General features: G+C 39.0%; 1 pseudogene; it reads right to left on the bottom strand.

The window, feature by feature from the left end:
• Positions 1–7122: 7122 nt before the first annotated feature.
• On the bottom strand, positions 7123–7254 carry LOC108405500 (thymosin beta-10-like; annotated as a pseudogene).
• Positions 7255–7698: the final 444 nt, after the last annotated feature.

The raw sequence follows: 7698 nt of genomic DNA, 5'->3' as shown, positions 1-7698 counted from the left end.
GGTCTCCTCCAGTTTCTGCCAGTGCTTGGTCCCTCTCTGGTGTCTTCAGATAGTTGCTTGGTTATAATTTGTCCAGAGTTTAATTGTTATCTGTGGGAGAGTTATTCTAGTACTGGTTACACTGCCATTATCAACACCAGAACTCTGTTTGCTTTTAATCCTTTAAATATCTTTCTTGTTATATACCAAGGAGAAAGCCTTAGTCTGATGTTAATGTTATACATCAGATGCTTTCTGTTTTATCTAACAGAGAACAGATCTCAGGCTTTGGAAGACAATAACATCTAATTAGAATCTAATAATCATGTTTTATATTTTATCCATCTCTTATTTTATTCATGGCTAAATTATATTGCTTTTCCACTTGTAGCTATGACTTTAAGTTTTATAAAAGAAAAAAATGTGAGCTAATGTAAAAACAACTATTAAGAACTAATGGTACAAAGGTTGTACAGTTACGGCAAAACATAAGATAACAGTGCTGGGATGACTGGAGTTAGGAAAATACTGTTCAGTAACATACTTCCTGGGATGATGAAATGGTGGTGAATGGCAGCCTAGAATTAGGAAGAGAAGTCAGGACCAGAAATACAGAGATTACAGTATCAAAGACTGTAGATCTTTAGTCCAGTGCCATTGTTAGAATCAAGTTTTATAAGTTTAGTGTAAAATATTGCTGAGAATACAGACATTCTAAGAGCTTCTGTCTTTGGTTCCCTAAAATGTTTTTATCCTTACAGGTTGTTAAGTTTTATAAAAATCAGTATAACATGTTCAATTCCACTTCTGCCTTTTTTTAAATTTGATTTTTGCTTCCTTTTTCCAACCATTGTGAAGGTTAGCTTTTAACACACCTCTGCAAGTTCATTTGTTTGAATGTCTCTGATAAAATTCAGTTTCAGAAATATCTATTACTACCCTTTTTTTTTTCTACATTGATCTTGATCTTAAGGAGAGTTATAAGATTTCATTTTAAGTCATCTGACTCTAGTCCCAGGTCAGGTCAATATCACATGAGAAGTAACACTTTTGTTATCCAAAGAATATAAAGAAAATAAAACCCCAGGGAGATCGTACTGACTAGAGATTAGAAGAAGGGGCTGTCAGGATGATACCAATTTAATCAGCAATCATTTTTCTAAACCCTGCTAACCAGTCCTTTCTACCCTGGCTTTTCAAGGGTTGACATGACATCCTGGTAATAATACTTATTTATTTAATGAAGGCACATTTTGTTTTCTTATGTAACTAGATTTTAGTGAGCTGTGGAGTAACTGGTTCTTTGGTCTGTTTTGAAGGATGGCACTGAAGAAAAATTCCTGATAATTCTGTTAAGGGCCTGGAATCATTGACATATGTCCATTCCAGCTGAAAGTATGTTAAAATTGAATTAAACTAAAACACAGACTTTGGAATATTTAAAAAACTAATTACTTTTGATGAGAAGTCAGTGGTCATTTGTATTGTACTCTCCTGTATATAACACATTTTTTTAAGTTGCTTTTAAGATTTTTCTCTTCATCTTTGGTTTTCAGAAAATTTACTAAGGATGTCACAGTTGTGGTCTTCTTTGTATTGATTCTGCTTGGGATTCATTGAGCTTCTTTTCCCTATATACTTGGGAAATTTTCAGCTATTTCTCCAAATATCTTTTCTGCCCCATTAGGCCTGCTTCAGACTCTTAACTCAGACTCCTCTGCAGTTGGCAGCAGCTGAAATCTCTGTTTATTTCTTTCAGTCACGGATGAACTTCTGGAATCTGTCCTGCGCATGTGTAGTTTAGGAATCAGGTAAGGTTTGAGCAGAATCTATATACAGAATTTGAAATTACCCCTCCACAGTTTTCCTCTTTCTGAGATTTCCCCTCAGTTTCCAGCTTTTGTGGCCACTTCAAACTCTGGTTCTCAAGCCAGTAAGACTGAAGTTTTCTTCTGGAGTTTTCTTTTGGAGGACTGCCCTCAGGTGAAAAGTCATAAAAATGGGAAACTCACACAGAGCTGGTCTCTTCTTCTAATTCCACAGTTCCTGTTTGATTTTGGTCACTTACTCAAATGCCTTCAGGCAAATTATTTTATATTTTGTCCAAGAGTGTTGGTCATATGGGAGCCTCTGCACTACTATTGGTCAGAGCCTATCTCACAAGCACTTTTTTTTTCTTATTATATTTGATTTAATTTGTTTCTATCTCTGAAAAAAAAATTGGCCTGCTTTAAGGAGAGTATCTTTACTTTAGACCTTTACTTTATAGATAGATAGCTTCAGTATTTCTTACTCTTAACAACTTTAAAAAAAAATAAACTTGATTTTTTGAGATAATTGTAGGTTCACATGCAGTTATAAAAAGTAATAGAGACCCCCTGTACCTCTCACCCAGTTTCCCCCAATGTCAACTTGCAAAACTACAGTACAATTTCACAATCAGGATACTGACATTGACACAGTCGAGATACAGAACACTTCCAACTCTTCAAGGATTCCTCATCTTTTACAGCCTATTTCCCTTCTGCCCTCATCACCTCCTTAACCCTTGGCAACCACTAATCTGTTTTCCATTTCTGTAATTTTGTCACATCAAGAATGTTATATAAGTGGAATAATACAACATGTAACCTTTTTTCACTCAGCATAATTCTCATAATTCACCCAGGTTATATATATCAGTAGTTTGTTCCTTTTTGTGGCTGAGTAGTTTTGAGGGACATCTGGGGTTTTTCCCAGTTTTTCACTATTAGAAGTAAAGTTGCTATGAAAATTCATGTAAGTTTTTGTCTGAACATAAGTGTTCATTTTCCTGGAATAAATGCACAGGAGTGCAAATGCTGGGCCATGTGGTATTTGCATTCTTTGTTCCTTAAGAAATTGCCAAATTGTTTTCCAGAGTGGCTGTATCACTTTATATTCCTTCTAACAATGTGTGTGAGTGATCCAGCTTCTTTTCATCCTCACTGTCATTTGGTGGCATCACAGTTTTTTATTTTAACCATTCTGATAAGCATATAATGATAATCTCATTGTGGTTTTAATTTGCATTTCCCTAATAGCTAATTATACTAAATGTTCTTTCATGTGCTTATATATTATATACATATCTTTTTCTGTGAAATGTCTCTTTATGTGTTTTGCACATGTTCAAATTAGGTTTTTTGCTTTTTTAACTATTGAGTTTTGAGAGTTCTTTATATTAGATATGCAGTTTGTAAATATTTTCTTTTGAAATTGTCTTAATTAAACTTAATTAATTAAGCTTGTCATAATTCTTTAAATGTTTGGTAGAATCTTCAGTGAAACTAGTTGGGCCTGGATATTTTTTGGGGGAATTTTAAAGTTATATGTTCAATTTCATTAATAATTATAGGGCTATTCAAATGATCTATTTCATATTGGGTGAATTGTAGTAGTTTGTTCAGACTTAAAAGGAATAAAATCCTGATATATTCTAGTATGTGGATAAACCTTGAAAGCATTATGTTAAGTGAAATAAGCCAGACACAAAAGGACAAATATTGCATGATTCCACATATATGAAGTACCAGAATAGGCAAATTTACAGAGATGGAGTGTAGAATAGTGATTAGGGCCTGGGAGGGAGTAGGGAATAGGAAATTATTACTTAATTAGCACAGGGTTTCTATTTGTAATGATGAAAAAGTTCTGGAATGGATAGTGGTGATAGTTGCACAATGTTGTAAATGTACTTTATGCCAGTGAATTGTACACTTAAAAATGGTTGGAATGGTACATTTTATGTATATTTCACCAAAATAAAAGAACAAAAACAAAAACAACAGTCCACCAGAAATCTTGATTCCTTGAGGACATGTGAGGTCAGATAAAAGTGGTGAGAGTGAGGAGAACCATATTCCCACCTCATCCTCTCCCAGATTCCCAGAAAGGAGAAGAAATTCCTGTTGGAAATGTGATAGAATTAATAATAGTCTCTAAAGTCATCATAATTCACCACTCCTTTTTGTTACAAGAGTGTTTAGAAGTTGCAATTCAAAAAATCAAAATCAAAATAATTTTCATTATCATGGCACTTACTCTCTACACCCACAAACATGTGCTCACTTCATGAGCTGTCAGAAAGAAATGAGGAGAAAATGTCCAGAATTGTCCATCGGTCTAGGTATACAGGGCTCCCACCTCGGGAGACCTCACCTCCTCATCCTCTGGAGAGTGCCACCTGTTTGAAAGGAGAGGACTCTGACAGGATACTCAGGTTGTTAGCTATCTCCGGGAACACTTGGAGGCTGGGAGGCCCACAGTGCAGTGCAGGTGCCAGCAGATCTGTTGTCTGGTGAGGGCTGCTTCCCGGTTTGCAGAAGGCTGTCTTCTTGTATCTTCACATAGTGCAGAGCTGGGAGAGAGGAAGCGAGCTCTCATTTTTCTGCTTATGAGGGCAGTAATCCCATTCGTAAGGGCTCCATCCTCCAATGGCCTCATCCCCAAATACCACCTCACTGGGAATTAGATGTCAATATGTGAACCTAGGGGATACAAATTTTCAGTCTACGCACCAGCTCCATCAGTCATGAATACTAGTCCGAAGTTGAAAAAGTCTTGTTACTCTTGTTACTGTCTTTAAGAGTAAAAGCCTGAAAGATCTAGTCCAGGCTGCAGCAAGAGTTGTGAAGGCAATGTCATCGGAGGATGAGAGCCCCCTAGAGCTTGCTCTGTCTGGATTCCTTTATTTCAGATTAGAGACTGAAAGCCAATGGTGTTGTATTAGTTTCTTGTGGCTGCCATAAAAAATGGCCACAAACTTGGTGCTTAAAAAAAATAGAAATTTATTCCCTCACAGTGATGAGGAAATATACAGAAAGTTCTCAAATCCCTTCCCCCCTCCCGGTTTGGTAGGAAGCCAGGAAAGCTAAGAAAGCCAAGGAAACAGGGTGTCTGTTGAGCCTTCGGAAATATAGAGGAATATAGAGGAATCACAAGGTGCTTGGGTGCTTGGGATTAAAACAATGTAACAATGTATTCCACCCCCGCAACTGGGACTCAGTAGGTATGGAACAGTTTGTTAATCGTAGTCATGGAAGCCCATTAGTTTATAAGACGCTATCCAGGTAACCTTTACAAAAATGGATTAAAATATAACTAGCATCCTGAATACACCTATAGTGACCTAATAGCTCCAACAGCAACAGTTTCTGGGTGCTGACTGTCCCCTTAGCTTTGTAGTAAATGTGTAAAAGGCCTGGCCCTGCTATGCTCTGGGCTCAGACCTTTGGAGATCACCCCCCTCTGGGCCCGCAGGCGTAAAGCAAACCTCAGCCTTCCAAGACCTCTGAGTGCCGCTTGGTTCTTCCTCAGGGATCCAGTCCAGGTTTTCTGTTACAACAGTTCTGGAGACCAGAAGTCTGAAATCAAAGTATCGGAAGGACTGCCCCGTCCAGCTCTGGGAGAGACTGTTTCTTGCCTCTTCCAGCTTCTGGTGGCAGACCTCACTTGGCTGGTGGCTGTCACTCCAGTCTCTGCCTCCATCTTCAAACGACCTCCTCTGGGTCTGATTTCTCCTCTCTGTCTCTTATAAGGACATTTATCATGAGATTTAGGGCCTACTTGGGTAATCCAGGATGGTCTCATCTCACAATCCTTAACTTAATTGTATTTGCAAAGAGCCTTTTCCCAAATAAGATAACATCTATGCAGTTTGTGTATTAGGAAAGGAATTTTTGTTTTTGGTTGGGGGACACTTTTCCACCCACTATAGGTGTTCTGAGTGTAGTCCCAACCGTTTTTCTGAAAGCCTAAGGAAAGATAGAGTAGAGTAATGAGCTCCCAGGTTTCTGTCAGTGTTTCTTTTGTTGAATGAATTCTGTGGTTGCAATACATGAAATTCCAGAGTGACTGGTAGAGAAAGTTATCATCCATCACTGTCTGCTTTATATGTGAAGACTGGGGAAAGATGCTTTTAAACACAATTGAATTAAGATAAGCCATTACTATGGGGACTCTCAGAAAGATAAAGAGAAAAAAGCTACAATTCTGACATTTGACCAGCTGAGTCGATGGAGCATAAGGTAATTCAACATTTACCCTTTAGCCTTTTGAGGACCGCTTGTGGATGAGTTTTGAATTCTGTAGGTCAGTGTGCAGATTAGGTTCTTCCCTGGGCCCCTGCACCAGTATCTTGAATTTGTTCACTCTAGAAATTAACCAATTTACAGCAAATCCCTAAGTCTCCTCTTAATTAATATTTAAGTGTCCTCTCTCTGCAACAATTCTCTTTCCAAAAAACTGCTTGAGGAACAGATCTAACAAAGAAGTGGAAAATGGATTACCAGGACAGTTTAGAAGCAGTTGTCTCTGCAATGGACAGAGATTGTCACACCTTTTTTTGGTATACTCCTGTTGTTTCCAGAGGGGAAGATGATCAGATTTAAAGCAAACAAAAACCTCTTGAGTAGAAATAAAAATGTTGCCAGTGCCTATAAGGCCAAAAGCTGCTCAGCAAGACACCTCTGCTTTTGGTCCAAGAACAACAGGGCCGCCGGCTGGGCAAGGCACCCTCTCAGAGGGCCGCCAGGGTGTCTGGGAAGTCCTTCATGGCTGGCTGCCCCCAGCAATAGGCCCCACTTTCCCTTACCCCATCTTCCCTTCTTGCTCCCTCACACACCTGCTCCCCCAGTCTGTTAGCCTCTTCCAATCATGATAACTGTCTCAGGCCCTCTTCCTTTGCATCATTTGTTATTTTAAGGACAGGGAGCCCCTTGTATTTTCTTCCGGGGTTTTCAAAATAATTTGTGCTCATTCTAGATAATTTGAGAAAAACCGAAAAGTAAACAAACAAAAAAGTTGCCGTGTATCTTTCTGGTCTTCTTTTCTTCTCTTCTGTATATGTGTTTTTTTGTTTTTTTGTTTTTGTTTTTGTTTTTCTGCCATGAGGTGTGTTTTTTGTTTTCATAAATCACACAAATAATTTTCTGTAGTAACCCAGGACAAAAGGAACGGTTTGGCAGTGTGACTGGCCCCCTCAGAGACCCCCAGCTTGGTGGTGCGGGTGCAGAGTGCCCGGGTTCCCAGTGCAGCTTGTCACTCCTGTCCGCTTGCCGTTGGCTCTTTCTCGGCACCATGACGGGTCTCCAAGATGACGGGGGTGGAGAATCCTCCAGGTTCTTAGGAATTTTCACTCTGCTTCATCTGCTCAGTGGTCTCTTTGGTCAGCAAGGTGTTCTCCTGCATCTCTATTTTCTAAAGCTTGGCCTTTTGGAAGGTGGCAATATCCCCCATGTCTGGCTTGTGTGCCATTTTCTTAAAATAATCCCTGCTGGGATTCCCTTCTGAGTCCCGGCTGCTGTGGCTCCCACTCACCGTTGCTGCAGCAAGAGTACTACCTCTCTGTGTTTTTCAAAGTCATCATTACATGGCTATCATCCAAAAGACAAGAGATAACAAACATCAGAGAGATGTGGAGAAAGGAAAACCCTTGTGCCCTGTTGGCATGCATGTAATCTGGTGCAGCCACTATGCAAAACAGTGTGGAAGTTCCACAAAAAAATTAAAAATAGGACTACTATATGTGATCCAGCAATCCCACTTCTGGGTAAATGACCAAAGGAAATGAAATCACTATCTCGAAGAGATAAAAAAATATATTGCCAGGTGCAAATTAAAAAAAGAAGTTACAGAAGGGGAACAAGTGAGAGGGGAGTTGCTGATGGTAAAATGTAAGCAGTTAGGTTCTAGTTATAA

Source organism: Manis javanica, chromosome 12 (genome assembly GCF_040802235.1).
Source record: "Manis javanica isolate MJ-LG chromosome 12, MJ_LKY, whole genome shotgun sequence".
Taxonomy (NCBI): domain Eukaryota; kingdom Metazoa; phylum Chordata; class Mammalia; order Pholidota; family Manidae; genus Manis; species Manis javanica.
Note: the sequence above shows the minus strand (reverse complement) of the source record. Positions and strands in the feature narration are given on the sequence as shown.